At 40.2% G+C, this 24,440-nt stretch overlaps 1 protein-coding gene and 1 non-coding gene across 7 annotated transcripts in view; both read left to right on the top strand.

Moving 5' to 3' along the window:
- Positions 1-24,440, top strand: part of POU2F1 (POU class 2 homeobox 1) — a 213,091-nt gene that overhangs the window by 30,972 nt on the left and 157,679 nt on the right. The window lies entirely within an intron of this gene.
- On the top strand, positions 5,697-5,768 carry TRNAS-GGA (transfer RNA serine (anticodon GGA)). The gene has a single exon. It is a non-coding gene; the product is annotated as a tRNA-Ser (tRNA).

Genomic DNA, 24,440 nt, shown 5'->3' with positions numbered 1-24,440 from the left:
TTTTTACCATCTGTAATTGTATTTCTGTTTTGTAGATAATTTATAGACTTTTTTTTTTTTTTAAGATTCCACATATAAGCCATAGCATGTATTTGTCTTCTTCTATCTGATTTACTTCACTCAGTATGACAATCTCTAGGTTCATTTGTGTTGCTGCAAATGGCATTATTTTATTTTGGGGGGCCAAGTAACATTCCATTGTGTATTTTTAGCATATCCTTATCCATTCTTCTGTTGATGGACATTTAGGTTGCTTCCATGTCCTGGCTGTTGTAAAGAGTGCTACAGTGAACATTGGGGTGTGTGTATCTTGTTGAATTATGGTTTATCCAGATATATGCCCAGGAGTGGCATTTCTGGATCATATGGCGGCTCTATTTTCAGCTTTTTTAAGGAACCTCCTTACTCTTCTCCATAGTGCTGGACCAATTTACATTCCCACCAACAGTGTAGGAGGGTTCTCTTTTCTCCACATCCTCTCTAGCATTTGTTTGTAGATTTTTTTGATGATGGCCATTCTGGCCATAGTAAGGTGATATCTCATTGTAGTTTTTGATTTGCATTTCTCTAATAATCAGTGATGTAGAGAACCTTTTCACGTGCTTTTTGCCATCTGTATATTGTTGGAGAAATGTCTGTTTAGATCTCCCACCCATATTTTGATTGGGTTGTTTGTTTCTTTTTATTTGAGCTGTATGAGCTGTTTGTATTATTTTTGAGGTTAATCCCTTGTCAGTTTGCAGATATTTTCTCCCATTCTGAGGGTTGTCTTCATTTTGTGTATGGTTTCTTTTAATTTTTCCCCAATTTTAAGACGAGTTTGAATTGGTAAGGGACTGTTTAAAACAGTGCATGTATTTTAATCTTTACCCAAATTTCCTCTTCGCCCCCCCCCACTGCCAACTTTCCTCTTTACCATATCTCTTCCTTTTTCCTTTTTGTTTAAAAATTTCTGAAAATCTTTCATCTCCAGTTGAATTTCAATTTTGAGCTATCTAATACATATTAGCTTCTAACTTCTTAGCAGTTGGAACATTAAATTGTTTATAAGTTCTTTTTTTGGCTTTGATACACGTTTTATATACATATAGTTCAAAAGATGTGCTTCAAAAAGTTAGCTTAAACAAAAAATACAGGTAGAATAATCACCAGTAAGGAGGAAGTATCAATTTCTGGTAATGGAATGACCTGTGGTTTATGGAAAGACCTGTAGTTGAGTCACATATTTTGCTTTACAGAGTGTATAACAAACAGTTTTACTTCTTTTAACCCATTATCAGGTGTTTTTTTGGAAAGGCATAGTTGTATAATGTGTGTATATACTGAATTTAGAAAACATTGCAAGAAATTGTGTGTGATAATTTCGTTGATGTGTGGTAATTCCTTTGTGTGCAGTGCTTTTTAAGAACTCAGGGTAGGATAGTTAGGTTTTTTAACTTAAGTATTTAACTGAAGCAAATTTATAAATAATAGACTTTTAGTAGATGAACTTGTATGAAACAGTCATTGAAGGCTAATGTTAAATGTTATTTAATATTTATTGTCTAATATACATCAGGCACCATGTCTTACTGATTTACATATATCGCTTATTCTTTACTCTGAACTTCAGTCAGAAAAGATAGCCACCATCCTGCAAGAATTCACAGTTCAGTGGAGGTTATGGAGGGAGGGTAGTATGGGGATAGATGAATCACTTGAAACTTGTAATATCCTGTGATAAATCTGTGAAGGATGTAAACCACCTGGTATGCAGTAGAGAAGAGATTCACTTAAATGCATTGTTTAGGGAGAGTGCGTGTGTGTTCGTCGCTCAGTCGTGTCCAACTCTTTGCGACCCCATGAACTGTAGCCCACCAGGCTCCTCTGTCCAAGAAATTCTCCAGGCAAGAATACTGGAATGGGTTGCCATTCCCTTCTCCAGGGGATCTTCCCGCCAGGGATTGAACCCTGGTCTCTTGCATTGCAACAGATTCTTTACTGTCTGAGCCACTGGGGAGAGGGAGAGAAAGTCAGGGAAGACGACCAAAAGAAGACCAGAGCTGAAAGATAAGGAGTTAAGCTGAGGATATGGGGGTGGGCAAGGGGAGTTTAGCATGAACACAAGAGCATCTAAGTAGCATTTTAAGTTTTTAGCCAGAATAATAGCTGATACATGCTTGTATATGTGCCAGTCACTCCAAGAGCTTTGTGTGTTCTGTGTATTAAGTCCTTTAATTCTCACAATGCTATTATGTAGGTACTGTGATTATTCCCATTTTACAGATGAGGCATAGGAAGATGAAATAACCTACCTGGAAAATATCATAACTAGGAAGTGGAAGAGCTTGAATATAAACCCAGGCTGACTAACTTCAGAGTTTGGGCTTTTATTAGTACAAGAAGTTAAACTCTGGGTTGCTTTGGAGGTAAACCCTTTTCACATATCAGCCTTTTCTTTCACCTTGCCCCAGGCTTCTTTGAACATGATGTAAACTGCTGAACTCTCTTCCTTTGCTAGGCACCTTTAACTTCCTCCTCAACCCATTGAAATCTGGGTTCTAAAGAGATACTTATAAGGAAACTTACTGGGTTGTGGAGGACTGGCCTGTAGGGTTGTGCTTCCTATTGTTTTAATTTTTCCAATAGTGCTTGGCAGCCCAAGGTATATGAGCGGAGAAGGCAGTCAGATGTAATCCTCCAGGATTGGGGGCTTTGTGGGGATGTACAGTGGAGAAACAAGGAAGCAAGGCAGTGGAGAGTATTGACAAAAAAGTCAGTAATGGACCCCATGGTCTCAGTGGAATTGAGAGAATTGAGTGAATTGATGGCCTAGGGGAAAATGGACACATAAGGGGTCAGGCAGAGTGCCTGAAGAACTATGGATAGAAGTTTGTGACTTTGCACAGAAGGCAGTGGTCAAGACCATCACCAAGAAAAAGAAATGCAAAAAGACAAAATAGTTGTCTGAGGAGGCCTTAAAATAGCTGAGAAAAGAAGAGAAGCTAAAGGCAAAGGAGAAAAGGAAAGATATACCCATCTGAATACAGAGTTCCAAAGAACAGCAAGTTGAGATAAGAAAGCCTTCCTCAGCGATCAATGCAAAGAAATAGAGGAAAACAACAGAATGGGAAAGACTAGAGATCTCTTCAAGAAAATTAGAGATACCAAGGGGAACATTTCATGTAAAGATGGGCTCAATAAAGGACAGAAATGGTATGGACCTAATGGAAGCAGAAGATTTTAAGAAGAGGTGGCAAGAATACACAGAAGAACTGTACAAAAAAGTCTTCACGACCCAGATAATGTCACCTAGAGCCAGACATCCTGGAATGTGAAGTCAAACGGGCCTTAGGAAGCATCATTATAAACAAAGCTAGTGGAGGTGATAGAAGCCCAGTTGAGCTATTTCAGATCCTAAAAGATGATGCTGTAAAAGTGCTACACTCAATATGCCAGCAAATTTGGAAAACTCAGCAGTGACCACAGGACTAGAAAAGGTCAGTTTTCATTCCAATCCCAAAGAAGGGCAATGCCAAAGACTGTTCAAACTACCGCACAATTGCACTCATCTCACAAGTTAGCAAAGTAATGCTCAAAATTCTCCAAGCCAGGCTTCAACAGTACGTAAACTGAGAACTTCCAGATGTTCAATCTGGATTTAGAAAAGGCTGAGGAACCAGAGATCAAGTTGTCAACATCCGCTGGATCATCGAAAAAGCAAGAGAGTTCAGAAAAACAACCCTTTCTGCTTTATTGACTATACCAAAGCCTTTGACTGTGTGGATCACAACAGACTGGAAAATTCTTCACGAGATGGGAATACCAGACCACCTTACCTGTCTTCTGAGAAATCTGGATGCAGGTCAAGAAGCAACAGTTAGAACCGGGCATGGAACAACAAACTGGTTCCAAATTGGGAAAGGAGTGCGTCAAGGCTGTATATTGTCACCCTGCTTATTTAACTTACATACAGAGTACGTCATGCAAAATGCCAGGCTGGATGAAGCAAAAGCTGGAATCAAGATTGCCAGGAAAAATATTAATAACCTCAGATATGCAGATGACACCGCCATTATGGCAGAAAGTGAAGAAGAACTAAAGAGCCTCTTGATGAAAGTGAAAGAGGAGAGTGAAAAAGTTGGCTTAAAACTCAGCATTCAGAAAATTAAGATCATGGCATCCAGTCCCATCAATTCATGGCAAATAGATGGGGAAATAATGGAAACAGTGAGAGACTTTTATTTTGGGGGGGCTCCAAAATCACTGCAGATGATGGATGCAGCCATGAAATTAAAAGACGCCTGCTCCTTGGAAGAAAAGCTGTGACCAACCTAGACAGCATATTAAAAAGCAAAGACATTATTTTTCTGACAGAGGTCCGTCTAGTCAAAGCTATGGTTTTTCCAGTAGTCACGTATGGATGTGAGAGTTGGCCTATAAAGAAAGCTGAATGCGGAAGAATCGATGCTTTTGAACTGTGGTGTTGGAGAAGACTCCTGAGAGTCCCCTGAGGTTAGTAAGGAGATCAAATCAATCAATCCTGAAGGAAATCAACCCCGAATATTCATTGGAAGGACTGATACTGAAGCTGAAACTCCCAGTACTTTGTCAGCCTGATGCAAAGAGCTGACTCACTGGAAAAGACCCTGATGCTGGGAAAGACTGAAGGCAGGAGAATAAGGGAATAAGAGAGGACGAGATGGTGGAAGGCATCACCGACTTGATGGACATGAGTTTGAGCTAGCTCCGGGAGTTGGTGATGGACAGGGAGGCTTGGTGTGCTGCAGTCCATGGGGTTGCAAAGACTCAGACAGGACTGAGCGAGTGAATTGAACTGAAGGGGTCTGAATGAGTTGGAGAAAATAGGTCTTTAGTGAGAGTAAGGGAGTGAGCAATCCCGAAAGAGTGGGGTTGTGTTGAGAAAGGTTGAAGTGTTAGAGGAGGAGTAGTTCTGGGTGATGATGGGATTCCAGATCTGACCTTTGGTGTGAGCGACTGAAAAGAAAAGTGTTAGTCTCTCAGTTGTGTCCAACTCTTTGCGACCCCATGGGCTGTAGACCACCAGGCTTCCTGAAACAAGGATCATTTTGTTAATGTTGAGGAAGCTGATTAATCCAGGGTGAGGTATAATTGACTCAGGGTGAGGATGGGCCTGTGTATTCAGTGGAGCAATGTGATGAGCTGCGAAAAAGAATGAAAGCATAATTTGTAAGGTTGCTCTTTGTCATCGTCTCTGCCCCTCGCTGCCAAATATTCATTAAGCACTGGGAGGGTATGTTTACCCTGGTAATTGACATATTATTCTTGTTTGCGTAGAATAATGCGAAGGCTTCAGTGAAAAGAAGCATTGTTTGTATGATCAGATTCTTGTATGTGTCCTCTTTTTGTCCATCGGCAGATGAATGGATAAGGAAGCTATGGTACATACACACAATGGGATATTACTCAGTATTTTATACTTGAGGCTGTTACCACAGGAACGTAAGGGGGAAAAATGTAATGCAATCTTATTTGAGAGAATTAGTTTTTGTTAGCATTGCCCTGAGAGGATGCTACTTTGGGGCTTAACATTGATGCATACAAGTAACAAAGGTACAGTCTGTTGGTTTTCTATGAATTTAGACATAGCTATTTACTTAGTGGACTCTGAAAGCCTTCTTTGTATCAATAGAGTGGCTCTAAAAATTGGTTTCCAGTAATCCCATCTGTGGGCTTCCCTGGTGGCTCAGAGGTTAAAGCGTCTGCCTGGAATGCGGGAGACCCGGGTTCAATCCCTGGGTTGGGAAGATTCCCTGAAGAAGGAAATGGCACCCCACTCCAGTACTCTTGCCTGAAGAATCCCATGGAGGGAGGAGCCTGGTAGGCTATAGTCCATGGGGTCGCACAGAGTCGGACATGACTGAGCGACTTCACAGATCTCATCTGTGTGCTTCCCAGGTGACCCAGTGGTAAAGAACCCGCCTGCCAGTGCAGGAGACACCAGAGACATGGATTCGATACCTGGGTCGGGAAGATACTCTGGAGAAGGAAACCATTCCAGTATTTTTTGCCTGGGAAATCCCATGGATAGAGGGGCCTGGAGGGCTACAGTCCATGGGGTCGCAAATAGTCTGACATGACTTTGCCAGTAAACAACAACAACAAATCTCATCAACAGGGGAAATTTAAGGGCCTAGATTTATGTATTGCATAACTCAGTATTGTGGTATATACAGTAGTGCATTGTTTTTAAAATATGTCATAATATCACTGTGTCTTTATTGTAAGTTATTTTATTTCTTCAAATTTTCCTGATTATGTTCAGTTTAGGCTAGGTTGAAAATGAATACACATACACAAACTTTATTTTGCTAAGATTCTAAAAGCAAATTATTCTGTTATTTTAGTAATTTCAGGATTGTGTTCTTCAAGAAATCAGTGAAAATTTAACAACATTTCAGGTAATAATAGGTTTGTGTTTGTGCATATTTTAGAGGTATTATAAGAAAATCTCTTGAGCAAACTATGAGGTTTTTAGTTTTAAAACTAATCTTGATAAAAACAAAAAACTAATCTTGAGTTCATTTGTACCTAAGTAAATTGGGGCAAGTATTTATCAATATTTGGCTAAGTATGGAGAGAAACAGAGTTTGGAGACATAGTTTACAATATATTAGTAGAGAATTCTTGTTTTGATTTGCTTTCATGTTTTCTCTATATTGGATATTAGGAAAATGGTATTTTTCCACTCAAAGTTTGTACTTCTTGGAAATTCTCCTGGTTTGACATCCAGAGCTTATTGATCAAACCTTAGGGTATATTTCCTGCCTGACACAGTAGGTTTTGCAAGATGGATAAAAACACCACATCATTTTTATCCTTAGTCAGTATACTGGTGTTGTAGACTTAACAGTGGATAATGTAAACTAAATTATCTATTTTATTAGGAATTATGAGAAAATAGATACGGTATTTGTTGTTCAGTCGCTTAGTCATGTCTGACTCTTTGGGACCCCATGCACTGCAGCATGCCAGGTTTCCTTGTCCTTCACCACCTCCTGGAGCTTGCTCAAACTCTTGTCCATTGAGTCACAGATGCCATCCAGCCATCTCATCCTCTGTCGTCCCCTTCTCCTCTTACCCTCAATTTTTCCCAGCATCAGAGTCTTTTCCAGTAAGTCAGCTCTTCGCATCAGGTTGACAAAGTATTGGAACTTCAGTTTCAACATCAGTCCTTCCAGTGAATATTCAGGATGGGTTTCCTTTAGAATCGACTGGTTTGATTTCCTTGGTATCCAAGGGACTCGCGAGAGTCTTCTCCGGCACCACGGTTCGAAAGCATAAGTTCTTGGCGCTCAGCCTTCTTTATGGTTCAGCTCTCACATCTATAAGTGACTACTGGGAAAACCAGAGCTTTGACTACACAGACTTTTGTTGGCTAGGTTTGTCATAGCTTTTCTTTCAAGAAGCAACTGTCTTTTATTTTCATAGCTACAGTCACCATCTGCAGTGATTTTGGAGCCTAAGAAAATAAAGTGTGTCACTGTTTCCATTGTTTCTCCCTGTTTGCCATGAAGTGTTGGGACAGGGTGCCATGATCTTTGTTCTTTGAATGTTTCACCTTCATCAAGAGCCTCTTTAGTTCCTCTTTGCTTTCTTCTGTTACGGTGGTGTCATCTGCATATCTGAGGTTATTGATATTTCTCCCGTCAGTCTCAATTCCAGCTTGTGATTCATCTAGCCCAGTATTTCACCTGATGTACTCTGCATATAAGTTAAATAAGCAGGGTGACAACATACAGCCTTGGTGTGCTCCTTTCCCAATTTGGAACCAGTCCATTATTCCATGCCCAGTTCTAACTGTTACTTCTTGACCTGCATACAGATTTCTCAGGAGGCAGGTAAGGTGGTCTGATGGAGTCAGTAAAACAGAAGTAAATGTTTTTCTGAACTCTCTTGCTTTTTTGATGATCCAACGGATGTTCACAATTTGATCTCTAGTTCCTCTGCCTTTTCTAAATCCTTGTACATCTGGAAGCTCTTGTACATCTTGAAAGTGAGTGAAGTCGCTCAGTCTTGTCCAACTCTTTGCGACCCCATGGACTGTAGCCTACCAGGCTCCTCCCTACATGAGATTCTCCAGGCAAGAGTACTGGAGTGGGTTGCCATTTCCTTCTCCAGGGGATCTTCCCAACCCAGGGATTGAACCCGGGTCTCCCTCATTCCAGGCAGACACTGTAACCTCTGAGCCACCAACCTTTGTAAATTTTCTAAATCCAGCTTGTACATCTGGAAGTTCTCGGTTCACGTACTGTTGAATCCTAGCTTGAAGGATTTGAATATTACCTTGCAAGCATGTGTGAAATGAGTGCAATTGTGTGGTACTTTGAACATTCTTTGGCATTGCCCTTCTTTGGGATTGGAATGAAAACTGACCTTTTCCAGTTCTGTGGCCACTGCTGAGTTTTCCAAATTTCCTGCCATATTGAGTACAGCATTTTCACAGCATCATCTTTTAGGATTTGAAATAGCTCAACTGGAATTCTATCACCTCTACAAGCTTTGTTCATAGTGATGCTTCCTAAGGCCCACTTGACTTCGCATTCCAGGATGTCTGGCTCTAGGTGAGAGATCACACCATCGTGGTTGTCCAGGTCATTAAGACCATTTCTGTCCTTTATTGAGCCCATCTTTGCATGAAATGTTCCCTTGATATCTCTAATTTTCTTGAGCAGATGTCTAGTCTTTCCCATTCTATCCTTTTTTTTCTGTTTCTTCTTTTTTTTTTTTATGTATTAATTATTTGAATCAAATGTATTTCTTATCTTAGGGTTGGCAGTTTTCTCTGTGTTTTTGAATGCTTCCTTATCTTTCATCTCATAGGATATGATGCTTCTCCAAATGAACGCCATCCTGTTTACTATTAGGGTGATCTGAAGAGATCTCTGTAGAGAGTATATTTAGAACCAACAGTCTAGGATTCATGTCCTGTATCTTTATGCATACGTGTTCAGTTGCTGAGTCATGTCTGACTCTTTGCGGCTCCATGGACTGTAGCCTGCCAGGCTCTTATATCCATGGGATTTCCTGGGCAAGAATATGGGAGTGACTTGCCAGTATCCTTTCCAGAGAATCTTCCCCACCCAGGGATCGAACTGGAGTCTCCTACATAGGAGGTGGATTCTTTACCACTGAGCCACCAGGGAAGCAAATCAACAGTCCTCACTAATTCCCCTTGAGAGGTTTGTTTGGGGAATTCAAGTGTGCTTTTCTAAAGTGCTGTTTTAACTTATTCCTGCATAGTTTTCTGTGTAGGAGCTCATGCAAAAATCACTAATATGAAGTGTTTAGGGGGCCATAAGGTTCCAAAGTCTGTTTGCAGTGTTAATTAATTTTTGCTGTGAAGGGAAATCAGCACCATAATGAAATCCATAGTTGATAATTTGAGAGCACAAACCAGATTATTATCTATATTCTGTATAATTGTGTAACTAAGTTACAGCTTTTAATAAATGTGGGTTTTTACTTTTTCACAAATTCCAAACCAAAAGACGTTCATAAGTGAGCCACAAGTGGCAAAATTAATTAAAATGTTTCTGCCTATTAGAAAAGCTTTAAAAAATTCTTCTAAAATATAACCATATTTGATAGTTTTTTTTTTTGCTTATAGCAGAGTTAACATGGATGATTAGTTTGTAGCTTTTCATGTGATACATTATGTATCTGTCAAGAATGTTATTTCTAATATTTCACAGCCCAAACTGTGCTGGCTGGCATTTTGCTGGGATCTTTGGGTATTGGCTGGTTTATGTATACATTTAATTCATATTTATATAATCTTTTTGAGCCTTTGGGTTTGTAAAAATGGCCTTGTTTTATTACAGTATTCTTTACAATGCATATTTTAAAATAGGATGGCCCAAAGTGCATATTATGATGAATTTATTAATGAAATACTTCTGAAACTTGAACAGACTATGTTATCAAGGGACAAGTTCAGTTAATGAGGCCAAAAGAGCTTGACTTCAAAGAAAAGCCCACAGTCTTAAGCAGTTTGAGTTATTGTTTTTCTGTCTCTTTTCAGCCCAAGAGGTTGTACTTAAAGGTCAGAAACAAAACTTTTATCCTCTGCGAATTCTATGATAATCTGCTAACTCTGTTGTACAATAAGATGTCATTTTTTCCATCACTGTGTTTCATCTTTTATTTTTCTAGAGTTTTCTTCTTAAGAGTGAAACTTGGAACTAGATTTGGTTAAGGATTTTTAAAATTTTAAATAAATAGAGTTCTTTCTCTTAGATTTTTTTATTCCTTTTAAAGTTTGTGCTAGGTTTGTCTGTCTCAGTACGAAAAAGAATAGAAAATCTTCACTGAGGGAAAGTTTTTGTCTTTTCTGTATTATTTAATTTTTTCTGCTTGCTCCTTTTATAATACAAGTGGGAAAAAAAAGACAACTTCAGTGACACTTATACTATGGTTGGCATATAGTAAGTTTTATTAGTTTGAGTTTTGATGAGAATGAATGGACTCTATTCTTGCTTGGTTGAGTCCTGTGGCAAAATATTTCAGATTCCTATATAATATGATGAGTTAAATTGCTTCAGTGGGATTTCCAGTTTTTTTAACAAGACGTGAGTCTCAGTGAACTCCGGGAGTTGGTGATGGACAGGGAGGCCTGGCGTGCTGCGATTCATGGGGTTGCAAAGAGTCGGACACGACTGAGCGACTGATCTGATCTGATCTGATTCACACATTGTTCAGGTTTTGAACAGGAAACCTTTTTGATAATGCTGCACAAATCTAGAAGACGTCTTGGTATTCTTTTTTGTAAAATCTTAAAAGAGTATTGGTCTGACTTAAAGGTTATGATGACATACAAATAAACATTTGGCAGCCTCAATTTTATTTAATGTGAATTTGAGCAATATTACTAATGTTCTTTAAGTGAGAGCAACCACTGTGCCTCTTTTTCACCTCACTAGTACAAATGAACTAGCGTGTGGCCCTGCAAGGAGGTAGAAACTATTTTCTAAGTGGGATTTGATGCAGGGGTAATTCTTTTTCTATTGCCTAACTTTAATTCATACCAGAGCTATGTTCCACGTGTATATTGTTTCTTGCTGCATAGGAAGCTATGAAGAAGGCAGTATTAGTTTTATTCATTGTTAAAAAGCAGCAAGTACTATTTAGAGTCTCACAACTGTAGAGAACCTTGAACCTAAAATCAGAAGCATTTATCCTTCAATTCAGCAATTGAATGTATGGGATACGTTTCATTCTTGATTATCAGAGAAGATGTTGGTTTGGGTAATATCTTCATCTGTTTCTTTCCCCATTCCCCCCCACCCCACACCCACCCAGTGTGTAAAGCATTATTTAATTGGAATGCTCCAAAATGATATTATGATGCATTTTCTTCCATTGGGTGATTTTTGGTGACTAATTCACAGCAAAGTGTAAGACTGAACTTACATTCCATAGCATTTACTGCTTCCCTACTGCCAGCAATTTGAAGAACTGGATATATTTAATAAGAATTGTTTTCCTTAAGCAGATTTTCAGCAGTCAGTGGTTTTTTTAACTCTAGAGGTAGGGGCAGGTAACATTATTCACCTTGAAGCTTTTTCACAGTATGCATGGCTGGGCCCTAATTTATTAATAGGTTTAGTAGGTTCAGGCATCTTTGTTTTTACAAAGCCTTTCAAAGGCTCCTAAACCATGTTTGCTTTTAAAATCTATAGGAATGAGACAAGTCTGTGAATAGGTAAGTGCAATGAAATGTTGTAGGTATTGTGAGAGAGACCTGTATTTGGTATGTTGAGGGCTCAAAGTCCTACTGCTAAGTCACTTCAGTCGTGTCCGACTCTGTGCGACCCCATAAATGGCAGCCCACCAGGCTCCCCAGTCCCTGGTATTCTCCAGGCAAGAACACTGGAGTGGGTTGCCATTTCCTTCTCCAATGCAGGAAAGTGAAAAGTGAAAGGGAAGTCGCTCAGTCGTGTCCGACTCTTAGCGACCCCATGGACTGCAGCCCACCAGGCTCCTCCATCCATGGGATTCTCCAGGCAAGAGTACTGGAGTGGGGTGCCATTGCCTTCTCCAGCTCAAAGTCCTAATGGGTACCTAAAAGAAAGGTTTCATGCTAGAACAAACACCTCAGCTGAATCTTGTTCACCCAGGTGTTTTAGAGGAGGGAAACCCCTTGAATCCATGGCGTAGCACAGGAAAATTCTAGCTGAGAGCGGTGTGAACAAGTGAAAGTCGCTCAGTCGTGTCCAACTCCTTGCGACCCCATGCACTAGTCCATGGAAGTCTCTAGACCAGGGTACTAGAGTGGGTAGCCTTTCCCTTCTCCAGGGGATCTACCCAACCCAGGGATTGAACCCAGGTCTCCTGCATTGCAGGTGGATTCTTTACCAGCTGAGCCACCAGGGAATCCCAATGTGAACAAAGGACAAATGAAAAACAGCTTACTACATTTTGGAAATTGTAAGAGCGTAATTATGTGGTGAAGATGGTCAGAATTAAGATGGCTTTTATGCTGTAGGAAACAAGGAGATATTAAAAAGTATGATGAAAGAAAAATAAGATTAGACTTGAACTTTAGCAAGATCATAGGTGACAGTATGGAATATGGATTGGACTGGTATGAGACTGGATGCAGGGAGGCCAGTTCGATACAGTCACAGTAATCCAGCAGGAGTGATGAGAAGGCCGAGCCTAAGGGAATTAAACACAGCTGGGGAGGGAAGAGGATTAGGAAAATGTTAAGGAGGTGAAATCTTTGAGAATTGGTGACTGATTGGGTTTCGAAAATGAAGAAGAGAAAATGAAACCTCATTTGTATTAAGAGTTTGGAAAATGTGCCAAACATCAAGGTAAAGGTTTTCAGGACATAATTTGGTTTTTGAAGAAGATAATGGGGGTGGAGGTTATAGCTGATGGGAGAGGGAAATGGGAGTGAGCGTCAGTGGAAGACTTTACTTTGGATGAGAAGGAGTAAAGAACATCTGTGTTTTTGTTGGGGGCTCACTCCTTCGCCACTCTGAGACCATGCGTAATGAGTGATTGCTCTGACATTCCCCAGTTGAGTGGTTTGTTCAAGGTGGGCAGTTTCTTGGGTGAAGCCAATCGCAGCTTTTGCCTTAGAGCTAGGAGGAGTCCTCCTGCCACTTAAACCCAGGCTAATGAAATGCAGGAGTGGCTGTACTTCTTGGCCCATCAAGTGAAGCCTCAGAGGGATGTCAGAGAGACAGAGAAGAGAGAAGAGTCAGGTCTTGAAGATTTTGGTTAAGCGTCTGTAATGTGTTCTACTTCGGCTGTTCCAGTTATTTGAGCCCATTAAATACACCCCCCACCACCACTTTTCTTTTAATTTATATCAATTTGTATTAGGTTTCCTGTCCCTCAGAATAGATGTAGTCTTGAAAGGGAAATTTTAAAACAAAACAAAACTTTTTTTTTTTTTTTTGATGAGTCAGGAGAATAGATGGCAGACAGAATATGAATTTTTAGATGAAGAATTGGTCAGGATATTCACCCAAATGACCTTGAGTTCCTTTGTTGTTGTTGTTCAGTCACTAAGTCGTGTCCAACTCTTTGCGACCCCATAGACTGCAGTATGCCAGGCCCCCACGTCCTTCACAGTCTCCCAGAGTTTGCTCAGATTCATGTCCATTGAGTCAGTGATGCTATCTAACCATCTCATCCTCTGTTGCCCCATCTCCTTTTGCCTCAGTCTTTCCTAGCATCAAGGTCTTTGCCAGTGAGTCTGTTCTTCGCAACAGGTGGCCAAAGTATTGGAGCTTCAACTTCAGCATCAGTCCTTCCAATGAATATTCAGAACTGATCTCCTTTAGGATGGACTGGTTGGATCTCCTTGCAGTCCAAGGGACTCTCAAGAGTCTTCTCCAGCACCACAGTTAGAATGCATCAATTCTTTGGTGCTCAGCCTTCTTTTTGGTCCAACTCTCACATCTGTACATAACTACTGGAAAAACCACAGCTTTGACTATATGGACCTTTTGGCAAAGTGATGTCTCTGCTTTGGTGGCTCAAATGGTAAAATGTCTGCCTACAGTGCTAGAGACCTATGTTCCATCCCTGGGATGGGAAGATCCCCTGGAGAAGAAGATGGCAACCCACTCTAGTATTCTTGCCTGAAGAATTCCATGGACAGAGGAGCCTGTGGGCTACAGACCATGGGTCCCTAAGAGTTGAACACAACTGAGCAACTACCACACATAGCTAGGTTTGTCTTAGCTTTCCTTCCAGGGAGCAAGTGTCTTCTAATTTCATGGCTTCGGTCACTGTCCACAGTGATTTTGGAGCCCGAGAAAATAAAATCTGTCACTGCTCTCACTTTTTCCTCTCCTGTTTGCCATACTGTGATCTGACTGGATTCCATGTTCCTAGATTTTTCAATGTTGAGTTTTCAGCCAGCTTTTTCACTCTCCTCTTTCACCCTCATCAAGAGGCTCTTTAGTTCCTCTTGACTTTCTATCATTAAAATGGTAACATCTGCATATCTGAAGTTGTTATTTCTCTGGCAGTCTTGATTCCATTTTGTAATTCATCCAGCCTGGCATTTCTCATGATGTACTCTGCATTGAGTTCCTAACTGAGTTGAAAACAGCAGAATTAAGTGACTTACTGATAAGTGAGAGCTGAGATTAAAATTTCAGTAGTGTACTTCTAGCTCAGCACTTTTAATACCATATCATCTGACTTACGTGGACAGAAAAGAAATGATCCTCTCTGGTTGACCTGTTGTTCAGTCACTCAGTCATGTCTGACTCTGCGACCCTATGGACTGCAGCTCGCCAGGCTCCTCTCTTCATGGGATTTCCCAGGCAAGAAGTAGGTTGTTATTTACTTCTCCAGGGGATCTTCCTGACTCAGGGATCAAACCTATGTCTCTTGCGTCTCCTGCATTGGCATATGGATTCTTTACCACTGAGCCACGAGGGAAGCCCTCTTGGTTGAGCTGCCTGTGGATAAAAAGAAAGATGATTTTTATCTATCTTTTTGTTGTATTTGAAGAACTCTTTGGGATAGAACAGTACAGTGACTCCTTCCTGAAGACCCTCAGTGCATATCTATTGATAAATAGGGTTTGGGTATGCTGGTTATAGCTACAGGAATCTTTATTTTAAGGCAGTCATAAATTTGAGTTCTTAGGCAGAGAGATCCCTATACAGCAATAAAATCCTATTTGAATGTGGCAGTCCCTTTTCACTGTCTGGATGTGTGTTGCAGGAAGGGGGACCCCTTCCAGGGTCCGAAACTGGGCTCTTGTCTAAAACTCGGAAATGAATTGTCCAAGGAGATGCATATGCTGACAAAGCAAGAGATCTTACTGGGAAAGGGCACCCGGGTAGAGAGCAGTAGGGTAAGGGAACCTAGGAGAACTTCTCTGCCATGTGGCTCACAGTCTTGGGTTTTATGGTGATGGGATTAGTTTCACCTAATGGGTTATCTTTAGCCAATCATTCTGACCCAGGGATCGAACCCCAGTCTCCTGCATTGGCAGACACATTCTCCACCACGGCACCACCTGGAAGCCCGGCTAACTGCAGTACAGGGGCTTATGCATGCTTCTTTCTTTCAGTGTGGCCTCAGTGAATAAGACCTGAGTATAAGGACAAATTTTATATTCAACCTAAAATTTATAAGAATATTTTATTCAGCAAAGTTTTTTTAAGTACAACCTTTGCTCAAAGAATTACAGGAAACAAAACATGAATCAGAAACAGTTCCTGCCCTCAAAAGGCTCTTAGAACAGTTTTTACGAATTATAAATACAGTTGTTTTTATGTGCAAATGTATCCATCTTAACTTCACGAAAGGAGGGGGTAGAAGTTGTTTATAATTTAACTGGGCAGATGAAACACACAAGGAGAAAGTCATCGAGATAGTATAGGGTAAGTTACAAAGCCCTGGAAGTACGGGTGGCTGTAGAAGTGGAGGAAATAGTTTTGTACTTGAGGTATGCTGGAGACCGAGAGTGGCGCTAACGTGAGCCGGGTCCTGAACAAGGAAGGCAGGATTGTAACAGGTGGATTAGGAGCGGAGGGTGGGATTGCATTTCAGAAAGACAGAACTGTGTGAACCAAAATCTGGTGGAGACAGAAAAAAACTCATGTTTGGAGCAAAAGTAGTTCAATTTGGCTAGAATACAGAGAAGTAAAAGTAAATAAGCTTGCCAGTTTGTGTAGGGTCTTAAATATCAGGCTAAGGTGTTTGGACTTAATTCAGTAGACAGTGAGGAGCCACTAAAGTTTTTTGAGTAATATAATCTGGGCCATGGTTTTGAAAGATTAATTGTGACTAATGAATGAATGGGGAAATGAAGGTATTTTCCATTGTTCGCTCACTTCTTTTTCCTTTCTATCTAAACATAACTAAAACCAAGCATGAGCTTAGTTATTAAATAATAATGCTAAGAATCTTTAGTAATACATATATTTGTGTTTTCATATTCAACTACCTTTTAAAACTAGTTGAGGCCTTATTCACCTGATGGATTCTGATTACATTTTTGCATTTAAACTCTTCTTCAGGTAGTTACATACCACAGATAGATTAACCTTCCAATATATTGTTCTGATTGTACCATTGTACTCCTCAAGAAGCCTTCACCACTTGGCTGCTGAGGAGAGTCTGAAAGTCAAACCCAGTAATCAAGACCCTCCCTCCTTTCTCTCTCCCACTCCCAGCATTCCCTGACTGCTTCAGAAAAAGTGTTCTTAAGACTACTTGTGATTTCCTGTTTCTTTGTCTCAGTTACTCTAGTTTCTCTGATCCTCTAAGAGTCATAACATTAAGAAAGGGGAAAGGACATTGCGGTCCCGAGAACGTAAGTGACTAGATCATATCTGGCAGAGCTGGGGTGAAGGCTCTATCATTTGTTCAAAAAGTGTCCTTTGTACTTGTCAGGTGCCCGGTACTGTGCCGTACCCTGAGGACACGATGGTGAGTGGAGCAGAAGTGTTCCTGCTCTTTATAGCCTGCAGTCTCAAGAGACAAACATTAAGTGTTAGGTACAATTAAGCCAATATTATGACCACTGGTTGAGGTGAGTCCTATCGAGGACAAGTACTTTTTTGGGGTACTTTGAGAGAATATAATGAGGGAAGGCCATGAAGCTAATTCAGAGTGGCCTGTCAGGGAAGGTCTCTTTAAGGAAGTGAATTTTAAGCTAAGAACTGAAATGTGAGGGTGAGAGTGAAGAGGCAAAGCAAAAGGTGAGAAGGGCATTCCTTCCAAGCAGAGAGAACAGCCTGCCCAATCTTCCACCCCCACCGAGTGGAGAGGAATTTGGGGTCACAGAGGAGCTGAAAGGTCAGTGTGGCCAGGCATTTTGGTTACTGAGGAGTAAGGTGAGGCCAGAGAGATCATGTAGAGCCTTTGGGGCCATATTTAGGATTTGTCGTTTTATATCCAATACAATGGGAAGAAGGTAGTCATTGAAAGGCTTTTGAAGAATGATACAGTTCAGTTTTTGGTTTTACAAATCACTGTAATTAGTAATATATCCTAAATCTAGCCTCTTCTTTTCTCTACCTACCCTGCCCTGGCCTAAAACTCATATGAATTAGCTGGTCTCTGCTTCCACTCTTGCAGTCCTACAGCCTATTCTTGACATAGTTGCTAGTGTTTTCCTCTAAAATGTTACAGCATGGCTCTCCTCTGCTCCAGCTCCTCTAGTGTGTTCCTATTTCATACAGAGTAAAAGGCAGAGGCAAGCTCCCACCTCAGAGCCTTTATCTTTGTTCTCTTTGCCTGGGTGCTTTTCCAGATGTAGCCTGTGGTTCACTTCCTAACCTTTAGGTCTTTGTACGGTTGGTGAGTCCATCCCTGGCCACATATGTTTAACACTAGACCGCACCCTGTCTGTCCTTTCCTCCTTTCTTTTTCTCCAGAGCACTTAACTGCCTTCAGATGGGTTTTATTCTAGAATTTAAGTTTCTTAGATAAAGGATTTTGTAGGAGAATTTTGTGCATGGTACTCAATACTCATTACTTAGTCTGCCTGGCAGATAGCAGACATTTAGTAATTATTAGCTGAAGGATGAATGGATGGAGATTGAATTGGAGGAGTCTAGAGTAGAAGCTGAGGGAACAGTTAAAGGTTCTTTGTCTAGGTGAGAGATGATGTCGGCCTAGTTGAAGATTGTGGAAGATGCAAAAAATGATGGATTTAAGAGATGTTTTGGAGGAGACTTCCCTGGTGGTTCAGTGGCTGTGACTCTCTACTCCCAAAGCAGGGGGCCTGGGTTCAGTCCTTGGTCGGGGAACTAGACTCCCTCATGCCACAGCTAAGACCCAGTGCAGCCGAATAAATAATTATTATTTTTTTAAAGCTATATCTTGGAGATAAGAATCAACAGGATAGTTCACATGACTAAAATAACTCAAGCCATTACCTTGCAAATTTAATGGTTTTTTTTTTTTTTCATTAAATCACCATGAAACATAATTGTTATCTAGTAATATATTAGTAATTAGATTTTTTTTTTTTAAATCTCTGTCTACTGGTGCTGCCATATTCACTGCTAGTAGCAGAGTGTGGTGAAGAGTAATTGAATTTGATAAGTATTTTAAATATTTAAAACATTAATTCTTAGTTATTTTAAATATCTTTAGACTTTTAAGATCAAACTGGTGGGACAATGCATGCAGAAGTGGTGTATATGGGATAGGTCTTTTAGTTAGCCTAGGGTGGTGGTTCCTAACTTGGGATGATTTTGCTCCCCAGGGAACATTTGGCAATGTCTGGAGACATGTTTGGTTGTAGGTGCCACTAGCAACTTGTAGGATATTGGTAGTAGCGCTAGTTACCAGAGGCCAGGTTTTGCTGCTTAACTCTCTGCAGGACCCACGCAGCCCTCCTCCCCCATGGACTTTGGTCCAAGAAGCCAGTAGTGCTGGGGATGAGAACCCCGCCTCAGGGATTGAAGCTCAGATTTCACCTAGTTTAGTGGTCAGTCTGCAGTTAAACTGTAACATCCACAGACCTGTATAATGTCTTGTCTATGCAAGGTGTGACTAGAGTGGTTCTTACTTTTAAACAGATATACAGTAAGCAACATATATATATGCTCAGGTACATGAATCCAGTTGAAAGCTCTATCTTCAAAGTAGTTCCGTTGGCAAGATTATTCGTTTATGTGATCCTGCCTTACTGGTTTCTGTGATCCTGCCCTTTTTTACAGTTGCCTTTGAGCCTGCAGCAAATTCTTGAAATCTTCGTATTGGTACCACATTTTCTTCTGAGGATGAGTTAGGAAATATCCAGTGCTTTCTGAAGGTACTGTGATGAGTAACGAGGTTGGGGAGTAATTCTGTTGAAAGGTGAAATTGAGATATGACTTATAAAGTAATAATTGGCTCTGAAGATAGTTAAAAAGAGTAATGCTTCTTATGCAGATATTTTCATCAGTAAATATTGGGAATAAATTACTGAATTCTCAACTTGAAGGAGCATGTTTATGTGTGAAAGTTCTAAAATGATTTAAAAGAAATGCAGTGTTTCTCAGAATGTCAAAATAGTAAAAAGATGGTTGTTGTCTAGGATCAGGGGAAATAGGCACTCTCAAATAATTTGGGGAAACTTTGGCACAACTTTTGGAGAGCAATTTGGTAATATTAAAATTTTAAATATTTGAAATTCTACCTCGTCATTAATTTACAGAAACATTTATACCAGTAAGCAAAGGCACATATAAATTCCCTATTTCATAGTCTGTATACATATAAGCTGTTTCTTAAAGCATTGTCTGTAAAGTGGAAAAAAGGGAACAATCCATATACCTATCAACAGCATCTCGGTCACTAATCTTCAGTACATCTCTATGGTGGGTTATTGTACACCACCAAAAAGAATTTATATGTGGACTGAAAGGAGATGTAAAATATATTCAATTGGAGAGGGAACTGTAAAAACAAAGCAAAACCCAAATAAGCACATATGGCGTACTATAGAAAATTATACGTGTAGGAGCTGGAGGAAAAAATACTAAATCTAACAGTTGGGACTAGGTAAGTGAAAGTCGCTCAGTCATATCCAACTCTTTGTGACCCCATGGACTTTAGCCCGCCAGGCTCCTCTGTCCATGGAATTCTCCAGGCTTGAATACTGAAGTGAGTAGCCGTTCTCTTCTCCAGGGGATCTTTCCAACCCAGGAATTGAACCCAGGTCTCCTGCATTGCAGGTGAATTCTTTACTGACTTGAGCCAGCAGCGAAGCCCAAGAATACTGGAGTGGGTAGCCTATCCGTTCTCCGGGGGATCTTCCCAACCCAGGAATCGAACTGGGATTTCCTGCATTGCAGGTGGACTCTTTACCAGCTGAGCCACCAGGGAAGCCCTGATCGGATAGCTTTCTGAATTTCAGACATGTTTGATAGTTTTATAATGAATATATGTTTTACAGTTGGGAAGAAAAATAGCAAATATTTTAAAGTGAAGAAACAGTCATCATACTTTATAGCCAGATCTTTTATTGTTTTGAAGTAGCCTTTTGTTTTAATATGAAACTTTTTAGTAGTTTTGTATTTATATTCACGAATACCTAAAATTGGCTAAAGGTTCCTAGGGTCTTGCTCTTCATCTGAAGTTATTCACTGCTTTTTAAAAATTTTTAAATTATTTACTTGAAAGTGAAAATGTCAAAAGATTAGTTATGGAATGGTTTGTTTTAAGAAATCTTAGGCTTTAAAATATATTATACAAGTCTCATCTGTATTTATCCTGCAGGCGGCGCTGGTGGCTTTGTGTTCTTTCGTAGTGTTGATTACTCAAGTGTAATTCACCTAAACTTCAAAATCTTTAATTACTAGTCCTGTTTGAGGAATGCTGTCTTTCATGTAACTGTTGAAAATCAGATGTTTTTCAAACTATCATTTCAAGGAATACAGTGTAGCTGAAGTTCTTTAGACATAATTCATTTTGTTCTGTATCTACTTTATTACTCATGACAATCTCTGGGAAAATTGTTTATTTTAATACTGGTGATACTCTCTAACACCTTTAAAGTTCCAAAACTTCATGAAAACTGGCAGTAGAACTAATTTTTTCAAATGAATTCTCTTTGAAGTCCTCCCTTTCCCCCCTCTCTTTGTGTGTCTGACTCCCCCTCTCTTTTCGCTTTCTTTCTCTCAGTCAAGTTCAAGAGCAGCTCAGATGCCATGAATTAAATGAAGCACAAAAGGGGGAAAGGAGACCCTTTTGAAGAACAAAGGCCTCCCATTAGGCTGCCATGTTCTTTTTTGACAAAACGCGCACCCTACATAGTTCCTATTGTTGTCCACATGCCCTGCACATAAGGTAAATGCAGTAGATCCTCGTTACCTCACGCTTTCCTTCTCTTCCGCCAGTGCCACACGCAGCCAGGGAGGCTGTAGGTCTTTGAGGCCTTTAAGCATTCTTATACAGTTGCTTTATCTCCTTTTAAAAAACTACATGGGTAGAAAAGGAAGTGGAGAGAGATGACATCAAAACCCCACAAGGGGAGAAGCTTGCCTGTTAGAGAAGCTGCAACTCCAGAATCCAGGGCGGGTGGCAGGAGCGGAAATCTCTGCTGTGCTTCCACTCTGTGCCTTTGCATGCCCTGCATTGTAAAAATAACTGTGATTCACATTCAGTCTAGGCTGCGGAGCTAGTTTCTCCTCTCTTTGGCTGACATAACAAAACAGGCAAATAGGAATACATTTAATTGCTGAGAACAGATCTTGTAGTCCTGAGAAACTTACTAAGTTGCTGCTGGTTTTCCTTGGATATTTGCTTTTTGGATAGCTTAGATAGGCTTGTTGTCTTCTCAGAGGAATGATGACAACAAACAGCTTACAGTGGCAAATAATAAAGGGAATTACTTATGTACAGACAGACTTAAAATTTCAGAGAAAAAATATTGAAATTTCAGATTTTACGCACTTGAAACTTAGCTTGAAATTTAGCTTGCTTTACTGTTGCTGACAAAGGTCAGTTGCTTTTGCAGAGGAATGTATGATTAATTCAAGATATTTGCCTACTTGTTCATCACTGAGAAAAACATCAGATTAACAAGTCTAGTGAAATAGCCAGAGACCTCCTTAGTTCACTACAAAGATGCAATATCTGATAATTGGAGGTTTGAACTATGGTTTTATTTATTCTTTTGAAGAAATTGGCAAGTCACTCTGATTTGTGGTAGGGTTTGGGGACGTGGTGAAAGAGATGGACGAAGGAAGAATCTGGTGGACAATTTGTGACTTGACGTATAGAGAGTGAATCTACCGTTTTAGGTTTACAGAAGTGATTCAGTGGGGTTAAAAAGAACCTTTGTAAGAATTAAAAAAAAATATATCCTTTGTAGGAACAGTAGTAACATTTTATTTTGAAAATTTCATGAGACTTTTAGTATTTCTTTCTCCCATACAACACTCAAATAAAAGTCCATAGTGTACCCCCCTTTTTGATCCTAAGCATTTAATACTAAAACCTGGCTAGTGCACTTGAAATAAAAAATAAATGTGTTAACTATGTGAGGAAATGTTTTGACCTTTAGTGGACCCTTGTTATTGCTTTTCAGGAACCATATTGCTTGGTTTCTTATTTTTTAGGGTTACAGGAGTTTGCAGGAAATCCTTTGGTTTATATATTTGGCAGCAAAAGAAAAGGCAAAGAGCTTCTTGCTTTGTATTGTGTAGGAAATTACCATTTCGGCTGTCTGTGCAGGATGTTCTAAAGATGTAGCAAAGGAATTTGCGGGAGAGGGGGAGGGAAGAGGCTTGCAGTTCTGATCTTTTCTTGCTTTTGCCTCTGGTCATACACTGGATTGTTTTTCTGCTTTTGTTCCTCGGGGTGGCATCTGTCTTCAGGAAAAATCACTTCACAGTCAAATACAAACTACTGAACTGTGGCAGTTTTTATTTCTACATTGATGGAAACAGGGATAGGCATAAGGTTGGGCTTCCCTGGTGGCTCAGACAGTAAAGAATTCACCTGTAATGCGGGAGACCTGAGTTCGATCCTTGGGTTGGAAAGATCCCCTAGAGGAGGGCATGGCAACCCACTCCAGTATTCTTATCTGGAGAATCCCCATGGAGCCTGGCGGGCTACAGTCCATGGGGTCAAAGAGTCGGACACGACTGAGCGACTAAGCACAGCACAGCACAGGTTGTCCTCTGGCCAAATCCAGCATGCTTTCAGTTTTTGTATGGCCCATGAGCTAAGATGAAATTTTTTATTTTTAAATAGAAAAACACTAAAAGCATAATATTTCATGACACATGAAAATTAAATGGGAATTTCTGTATCCGTAAAGAAAGTTCTGCTGGGACACCACCACCCCCATTTGTTTTTATATTCTCTGTGTAGAATCTGTGGCTGCACTTGCGCTGCAACAGTCAGTTGAGTGGCTGTGACGGGACTGAATGAAAACATTTTCATAAAGATGAAAATGTTTACCTTCTGGCCCTTTACAGAGCAAGCTTGTAGTAAAGGATTGCCTGCAGTATTTTAGAATGAGCAGTATAGAGTTTTTCTGAGACTAGACATGTTTGCCATTAATATCTTTGTGTTCTGTGTTCTTGTATTTGTTCATCAGGAAGACTTTTTCCAATCCTTTCTCGGTTTTTCTTTCCTCCTCCTCCTCCTCTTCTCTTTTTTTGTTTGTTTGAGATTGCTCTTTTTAGGGGGTGGAGGAGGGCTGGGGGGAGATGCTTTTACTCTGGCTCCTTAAGTATATTTTCTACTCACTAAGATTTCGAAAAAATCAAACTGTGTTCAGAACTCAGTCTAATTTCCAAGTCTGCTGAGAGCTGTGTTGCTTTTTCTTCTTTAAAGCATGGGAGAGTACATTGCTTGACCATCAGAGAGCTATATACTGTTGTTGAGGAAAATTTGAGAACTTAGATTCACACAAGCAAATATTGCCCCATTTTAGCCAGACACTGAAATGGGCAGTTAATCTTGCAAGGTGAAAAGACAGCCTTCGGAATGGGAGAAAATATTAGCAAATGAAGCAACTGACAAACAACTAATCTCAAAAATATACAAGCAACTCCTACAGCTCAATTCCAGAAAAATAAATGACCCAATAAAAAAATGGGCCAAAGAACTAAATAGACATTTCTCCAAAGAAGACATACAGATGGCTAACAAACACATGTAAAGATTCTCAACATCACTCATTATCAGAGAAATGCAAATCAAAACCACTATGAGGTACCAATTCATGCCAGTCAGAATGGCTGTGCTCCAAAAATCTACAAGCAATAAATGCTGGAGAGGGTGTGGAGAAAAGGGAACCCTCTTACACTGTTGGTGGGAATGCAAACTAGTACAGCCACTATGGAGAACAGTGTGGAGATTCCTTAAAAAACTGGAAATAGAACTGCTATATGACCCAGGAATCCCACTGCTGGGCATACACACCGAGGAAACTAGAATTGAAAGAGACACGTGTATCCCAATGTTCATCGCAGCACTGTTTA

The sequence above is a fragment of the Bos indicus genome, chromosome 3 (assembly GCF_029378745.1).
Source record: "Bos indicus isolate NIAB-ARS_2022 breed Sahiwal x Tharparkar chromosome 3, NIAB-ARS_B.indTharparkar_mat_pri_1.0, whole genome shotgun sequence".
NCBI classification, from domain to species: domain Eukaryota; kingdom Metazoa; phylum Chordata; class Mammalia; order Artiodactyla; family Bovidae; genus Bos; species Bos indicus.
Note: the sequence above shows the minus strand (reverse complement) of the source record. Positions and strands in the feature narration are given on the sequence as shown.